We start from the raw sequence: 7,917 nt of genomic DNA, 5'->3' as shown, positions 1-7,917 counted from the left end.
TCAACCCCCAACCCTAAAAACCTCCAAACCCGTTACCCTAAAAATCCTAAAGCCCGAGCCATAAAAACATAAAAAACCCTAACCCTAAAAACCCTAAAGCTGTAACCCTATAAACCATAACAACTCTAAAAACCCTCACAGCCCCAACCTTAACAACCCTAAAGCCCCAACCCTAAAAGCCCTTACCACCTTAACCCTAAAAACCCTAAAGCCCTAACCTTAAAAACCCTAAATCCCTCACCCTTTAAACCTTTCCAAACCTAACCCTAAAAACACTAAAACCCAAGCCATAAAAACCCTATAGCCCCAACCCTAAAAATGTAAAAAACCCTAACCCTAAAAACCTAAAAACCCTAATCCTAAAAACCTTAAGAATCCTAACCCTTAAAACCCTAACCGTAAAAACTCAAAGACATCCTAACCCAAAGACATCCGGTCTGCCGCTGGACATGTACTGAAGGGCAGCTGGCACAGAGTCATCTCCATAGTGTTTGGCAGATGCGGAGGGGGGGGGAGGCTTGAGTTGCTTGTGAGCAGCTGTTCGCATAGTGCTTGAATGGTGCTAGAGGAGGGGTAAGCTCGCAGATGTGGAGTGTTCTTTTTTGTTGTTTGTTTCTTTGTTTTTTCTCCAGCCTTAGATAAACCTTAGGAGGAACCGGTCAAAGGAAAGAGCGCCTTCTGGAACTGTCAAGCCTTCATTTGGCAGCTCGGTCTACTTGTGAGGTCTGGCTTGGTCTACTTGTGAGGTGCTGAGGGAAGTTGTCTGCTGTTCCAAAATGATACAAATAAAAAATGGGGTCCCTTGTGTTGCTGAGGGGTGGGTGCTAATGCTGGCAGCTGAATGGTTATCTTCTGATTATGTTTTCATTTGTTGAAGCTGAAAGGCAGCCTACGACCTAGGACGTCACAGCCAGAGCTGCGTCTGGCAAGGTGAGTGATGAAGCAGTTATTTTTGAGTTGCGGTTCTCAGTGTCATTCTAAGTGTCCCCTCTTTCTCTTTTCGAGGTGTTGTAGCTGGCTTAAGAGGGCAGATGGAAGCATCTGCCTCAGGGGCAGGTGAGCGGGCAGAGGTAAGGCAGCAGATGAGAGTAACTATCGTAGCTGTGCTGTGGCTTTGCATTCTGCCTCACCCTATGCTTTTCTTCTTTTGCAGGTGTCTCGCACAGGCTCAAAGGACCAAACTGCACCCTGAAGAGCAGCACGAGAAGGGGGCTGGTCATGATCTTGGTTGGAGTGGAAAAGCCAAGTAGCGCGAGGTGACTACAGAGGGTCTCTGTCTTGCTTTGCAGGTGCCATGGCTAGCTCTCCACAGAAGTGGCTGAGGATTTGAGATAAGGCTGGAGAGCGACAAGGAGCAGCACATGCAGTGATGGTTTCCAAGCGCTGCGGTTGCTCTCTTCTGATTATCAGGTGCCACAGGCAAGGTGGGTTGTAACATCAGTCTTTAGAATTGGAGCGAAGCAGGTCACTTGAATGCTGTGTTGTTCCTGAGAAAGGTGTTGTAGAGGAAAAAGGATGTCTGGCGTTGCACTTCCTGATGGTGGTCTGTTTCTGCAGGTGGAGATGTGCCTGAAGCCCCATCCTGTGTAGCCTGAGCACGCCTCGCTGAGGATGAAGCCTCCTTTCCAGCAGTTCCCAAAGGCACGTTGGGGCTGAAAGGTGGTGGCTGTGGGCTGTGATTGTGTTTAGATGTACTGGGTCTGTTAAAGAACAAGGTACTGGGTTGTTAAAGAACAAGGAACAATGATGATGAGAATATGCCAGAGTATAGGGGACCTGAGAGTGACACAAATGTTATGGAATAAGGGGTGGAGGTTGTACTGGGTCTGGCTGGGATGTTAACTTTCCCTGCAGCAGCCCATACAGTGCTGCGCTCTGCACTTGTAGCTAGAACAGCAGTGGTATCACACCAGTGTTGTGTCTGCTGCTGAGAAGTGCTGGCACAGCATCAGGACTCTCTCTGACCCTCCTAGGGGGTGGGCAAAAAGTGAGAAAGAAACATCAGCAGGGCAGCTGACCTAAACCAACCAAAGGGATATTCCATACCATATGATGTCACACTCAGCAATAAAAGGTGGAAAAAGGAAGAAGAGGGGAGGGGTGGGCTCTCGTTGCGAAAACGTCTGTCCTCCTCCCGAACACCGGCTACGTGCGTTGAGGCCCTGCTTCAAGGACGTGGTCAAGCATCGCTCATTTGTGGGAAGTAGAGAGTAATTTCTTTCCTCTGCACTTCCACATAGCCTTTACTTGTTTTGTTTAGTTATTCCCTTTCCCCCCTCCCTTTTCCCCTTTCCCTTTTTTCCCTTTAGTTGAATTGTTTAATTAATAATAATATTTCCTTAATTATATATATATATATATATTTTTCCCCTTTTTAATTAAATCATCCTTATCTCAACCCGTGAGTTGTTCTTTCCTTTACTTCTTCCCCTCCTCATCTGAGGAGGGGGAGTGAGAGAGCGGTTGTGGTGTTCAATTGCCTAGCACGGTAAAACCACCACATTAGAATAGGAGCAAAGCAGGTCACTTGAATGCTGTGTTGTTCCTGAGAAAGGTGTTGTGGAGAAAAAAGGTTGCTGGTGTGGCAGCTCCTGATGGCAGTCTTCCTCCATAGGTGAAGAGGTGCCTGAAGCTTTGTCCCGTGTGAGCTGAGCATGCCTCGCTGAGGATGAAGCCTGCTTTCCAGCAGGTCCCAAAGCTGTGTTGGGGCTGAAATGCTGTGTCTGTATTTGGGTTGGGGTTGTGCCTTGGTGAGTGTGGGGATGGGTTTTAAGTCGGTGCAGCAGAGGGCCGGGATCCAGTGTCCTGTAGTGTGTTTTGACCCATCAGCATAGCCTTTTGGTTTTCAGGTAGCCTGCTCAAGTGCCTGATTTTTCCTGTGAGTGATGTTACTACATGGATTTTTTTATTTATTTATTTTATTATTAATAATTTTATTTGGCGTGTAATCCGTTATGCTCCTAGATTTTTCTTCCTATGTAAAAGAAAGGTTTGAGCTAATTGCAGCTGAAAAAGTTTCTGTTACTTGCTTGGTCGTACTGTCCTTTCACTATTCAAAGCTGAAGCTCTGCATGCTGTTAAACTAAGCCAGATAAAAATAAAAATAAATAATAATAATAAAACAGCTGCTGCTCCTGCTCTCTTTCTACTTTCTTGTGCTTTGCTCCTCCCCTTTCCCAGGTGATTGGGGCAGGGTGCCAGGTGGGGCCTAATGCTATGAGCTGTAGGTGTGCTATTAGAGAGCTCATTCTGCCTGAGCTGCACTTTGGGATAAGTGCTTTGGTTTTCCTTCTATTGGTTGCAGTTTGTTTGTTTTTTTTTTAGGTGGGTCAGAGTCTGTGGGTTGATGCCTTTCCAAGTTGGAAGAGATAAGTACGTCTATTTAAGGTAACATCTAGTAGGACCATCTAAACTAAATTAACGTATATAGTAGTAGGTGCCTTTATTTCATGCAGCTCTTCTTCAGGTGAGCAATTGTTATAGTAATTAATATAGTATAAGTAATTCTTCTCCCGTGTTTTGTTCATGATGTTTGTAGCATGCCTTTTTATGTGTGCGTTTGACCTGGAGCTGTCCTGCCTGGCAATTAGTGATGGTAGCACATCAGTGCAATAATACCTTGTCCTGACTCTTTTGGGAAAGACATCTGGTCTGACTCTGGGCTAATACTCAAGCTCTGGGTGAGCACTCAAGGGCAGCTGGCACAGTCTTTTTATTATTATATTTTTTTTTCCAGCAGTAGGTAAACCTTAGGAAGAACTGGTCAAAGGAAACAGCACTTTCTGGAACTGTCAAGTTCTTGTTTGGCATCTCGGTGACTGGTTTGATTGCTGTTTTGAAATTAAAAACATGAAGCTTGTCAAATGTGGCAGTGCCTGTTTGCAGTCTGTTTATTGCTTTTGCCAGTGGTAGGTAACACTTATAAGGAATCAGCCAAAGGAAAGAGCGCCTTCTGGAACTGTGAAGCTCTGCGTTGGCAACTCGGTGACTGACTTGACCTACTGTCCGTCTCCAGAGGGAAGCAGACTTCTGTTTTGAAATTAAAATAATAATAATAATAAAAAAACATGGCGCTACTCTATGGCACCCGGAGGATCGCCTCTCTGCATGGCAATTAAAAGAATGTGACTTGGAGATAGAGAGCAGCAGATGTAAAGCAGCTGGGAAGAGAGGTATAAGTATTGCAGAGGTATTGCAGTAGGTAGGCTGTGGTTATGAGGTGCCTCAGGGTGTGCTTTTTATTTTGTTTCTGCCGCTCCCTCATGCAGCCTTAGGTGAATTCCCCATGTTGTGGAGCGGTGCAAAAAGGTGAGAGTGTTCTCAGCCTGGTCAGTTTCCTTCAAAGCTAAGACAAGTCTTTCAAGAGAAACAGGCTGGTTGCCTGCGCTGCACTCTGCACATTGTTGACCTAAGCCAGACCAAAAACAGGGCAGCTGTTCCTCCTGATGTCTTTACCTCTTCTCATGCACGGCCCCTCCCATTTCCCACGTGATTAGGGCAGGGTGCTGGCTGGGGTGCAATGGTATATGAGTTGCAGGCATGCCATCAGAGAGCTCATTCTGCCTGGGCTACTTTTTGGGGGTAAGTGCTTTGTTTTTCCTTCAGTCAGTTGCAGGGTTATTTAGGTGGGTCAGAGTCTATGGACTCCGCTAGGTCCCCCCCGCTTTGCGGGCGGCCTCAAGGTCCCCCTCGTTTTGCGGGCAGCCCTGTTTGAGTTTGGATCTACTTCCCAGGTGCAGAGGCAACTGGACTGCTCTTTTGAAATTATAAAATTAAATATGGGGTCACTTGTGGTGTTGAGGGGTGGGTGCTAATGCTGGCAGCTGACTGTTCATCTTCTGGCTGTTTTCCTTTGTTCAAGCTGAAACACAGCGTGCAATACAGGACATCACAACCTGAGCCACCTCAGGCAAGGTAAGCGATGAACAGAGGTAGCATTTATTTTTTGGTGTGCGGCTGTCACTGCAGTTAATTTATTACATAAAATAGAGTAAAAATCCAGTTTGCCTTTTAGAGGTGCTTTAGGTGGCTTAAGAGAGATGGAAACATCTGCCTCGGGGGTTATGTGAATGAGTGAAGTAAAGGAGTAGATGAGAGTAACTGTCCTAGGGGTGCCGTGGCTTTTGGTGCTGCAGTTGCTTTCTCCTCTGCTTACCAGGTGCCACAGGCAAGGTGGGCTGTGATTGTGTTTAGAATAGGAGCAAAGCAGGTCACTTGAATGCTGTGTTGATCCTGAGAAAGGTGTTGCAGAGAAAAAAGGTGGACTGGTGTGGCAGTTCCTGATGGCAGTCTTCCTCCATAGGTGAAGAGGTGCCTGAAGCCCCGACCCGTGTGGGCTGAGGATGCCTCACTGAGGATGAAGCCTGCTTTCCAGCAGGTCCCAAAGCTGTGTTGGGGCTGAAATGCTGTGTCTGTATTTGGGTTGGGGTTGTGCCTTGGTGAGTGTGGGGTTGGGTTTTAAGTAGGTGCAGCAGATATGTATATAAATGAAATTCACATAAATGATATATGACGAAGATTGTGATTCCTTGAACTTCTACTCTACATTAGCTAATATGTATAGAGTTGCATGAAACATTGAGAAGCAGCTTCTAATAAGCAGGCTTTTGTTGTCATTAACTCAGCCCATGCTTTTGTCATACATAAAGATCAAGACAAACTACCTTTTTACCCAGGAACTGCTGTGGGTGCACAGGAAGTCCTAGAGGACATTTAGGACTGTATTTTGGTTCCCAAAGCGTTTTTACCTGAAGTCCAACTGATTTATATTGGACGAGCCTCTTTATAGGGTGTCTGTCTGGTCGCAGAGCCTAGCCACGGTGTTTCCACTGCGCTCTATGCTCCGTCCTCTTCTTTAGAGTCAGCACACCAGCTTCCCCTTGTGCGATAGCATCTAAGGTTGGAGTCCTAGGGAACGCTTAGGTAGCACAGCTACCCTCCACCCTAAAAGCTTCTTCATTGCTGTACGTTTTCTTTAAAAGGTGAATATTAGTTTAATTTGCCTAGTTACTTCAGGCAATTACTCCACAACTACCAAAAGCGATTGTGAGAAGCCTGCTTCCAGCATCCGTTCCCCACCTACGGATGGACAGACGGACGCCGCTCGATGCCTTGCCCACCAGGGGAAGGGGAGAACTACTGGGCAGGGAACCCCACCGCAGCCCCCCTCCTGGGAGTCCTGCAGAGCAGTTTAATAAAGTTTGCTTTCTGACCTGCACCCGTTTCGGTGGTTGCGGTGCCGGGAAGTGGCTGTCATGATGTGTGTGGGTGCAGGTTCTGTAGCAGGGTGGGTGTGGAGGGGGTAGGGGCTGGGGGCAGGTTGTTCCCGTGTCAGTTGGCTGCTGGATGTGGATGGCCCATCGGAGGGTGGGGGCAGCCCTGCTGGGTGGTGGGGTGGCTGCCTGTTGTGGGACAGGGGGAGTAACCCTGTGCTGTCTTTGCTCCTTGGGTCGGGGGGGGGGGGCTGCTCTGTGTGTCCGGGTCTGCTTGTGGAGACACAAGTGGTTGGGGGGGGGGGGCTGGGGGTTTCTGGCAGGACCCCCAGGGCAGGGGAGGGATTCAGGGAGGCTGGGTCCCGTGGGATTTGCAGCCAGGGCAGGAAAAGCCCAGGCTGGGGTTTCAGGTGCTGGCAGCCACTGGTCTGTGGGCACTGGGCTGCAGGTCGGGAAGCCTGGGGCTGGCTCTGCAGTGTCAAGCTGCCGTGAGAACCTGGTCCCGCAGCAAGCTGAGAGTTGTGGTCTTTGGGCTCTGAGCTTCCTGTTGGCCACGTTGGGTTAGTTATTATCATCTCCCTGCCTTTTTTGTCCTGGTAAAAAATGTAGTGTTTCTGCTTGCCTCTGCTCAGCTTCCCAGCCAAAAGAGGCACGTTGCTCAAGGCAGTTACTTCCTCCCCAAGACGGCATGGGGTGCAAATTTCTGCCTTTCCCATTTGTGCTTTTTCCGGGAAAATGGTTTGGGAAGCCATGCCTGCCATTCTAGGGACAGCACCTGCTTGTGAAAAGTGGCTACTGCAGGCTGAATGGTGCTGCGCATGTGCGTTTTTCTCTTTTCTCTTTTCTCTTTTTTCCTACAAGTGACATTATTACATTGATTTGTTATTTTGTCATGTAATCTGTTATGCTCCTAGATTTTTCTTCCTATGTAAAAGAAAGGTTTGAGCTAATTCCAGTTGAAAAAGTTTCAGTTGCTTGCTCATATTGTCCTTTGAATATTCAAAGCTGAAGCAAAAGCCTGGGGATTGTTGCATCTCGAAACAGCCCAGTTCTCTTGTCTGCACTCTTGTATGCTGTTGAGCCAAGCAGGGAAAAAACAAAAACAAAACAAAAGGGAAAAAAAAAAAAAAAAGCAGCCCAGCTGCTGCTTGTCCTGTTCTCTTTCTATTTTCTTGTGCTTTGCCCCTCCCCTTTCCCAGGTGATTGGGTTTGAGTGCTGAGTGGCACCAAATGGTATATTAGCCCCAGGCATGCCTTCAGAGAGCTCATTCTGCCTGGGCAGCTCTTTGGGGTAAGTGCTTTGTTTTTCCTTCAGTCAGTAGCAGGGTTATTTAGGTGGGTTAGAGTCTATGGTGTGTTTCCAAGTAGACACCATAATGCACTTCTTTTGGAGGTAACAACTAGTGGGATCCGTTAGAGTAAAGCAATCCATATAGTAGTAGGTGCCTTTATTGCATGCAGCTCAGCATGCAAGTAATTGTTATAGCATATTTATGGATAGGGTGACAATGTTACTCTGTGTATTTGCTTTGTGGCGTACAGGGCTGCAAGGTACTGAGGGGGGGAAGCGGTTCTTAGGGTTAGGGTTGTAATCCTAAAACCTAAACCCCTAACCCTAAAAACCCTTGCAACCCTAACCCTAAAAGCCCTAAAGCCCTTAAAAACCTGAAAGCCCCAACTCTAAAAACCTTTAAAACCCTTAGAA

The 7,917-nt window shown here is 47.3% G+C and overlaps 2 long non-coding RNA genes across 2 annotated transcripts; one reads left to right on the top strand and one right to left on the bottom strand.

Annotated features, from left to right (window-relative positions):
- Window positions 1-866: 866 nt before the first annotated feature.
- LOC118159960 lies at window positions 867-5,516 on the top strand. The gene is made up of 3 exons (XR_004747292.1): window positions 867-930; window positions 1,290-1,424; window positions 5,303-5,516. It is a non-coding gene; the product is annotated as an uncharacterized LOC118159960 (long non-coding RNA).
- LOC118159959 lies at window positions 2,734-7,192 on the bottom strand. Its single transcript, XR_004747291.1, has 2 exons — window positions 7,086-7,192; window positions 2,734-2,891 (listed from the first exon to the last, which is right to left on the bottom strand). It is a non-coding gene; the product is annotated as an uncharacterized LOC118159959 (long non-coding RNA).
- Between the last annotated feature and the right edge of the window lie 725 nt (window positions 7,193-7,917).

This window comes from Oxyura jamaicensis, unplaced genomic scaffold, assembly GCF_011077185.1.
Source record: "Oxyura jamaicensis isolate SHBP4307 breed ruddy duck unplaced genomic scaffold, BPBGC_Ojam_1.0 oxyUn_random_OJ72818, whole genome shotgun sequence".
NCBI lineage: Eukaryota > Metazoa > Chordata > Aves > Anseriformes > Anatidae > Oxyura > Oxyura jamaicensis.
This window is presented reverse-complemented; position numbering and strand designations above follow the sequence as displayed.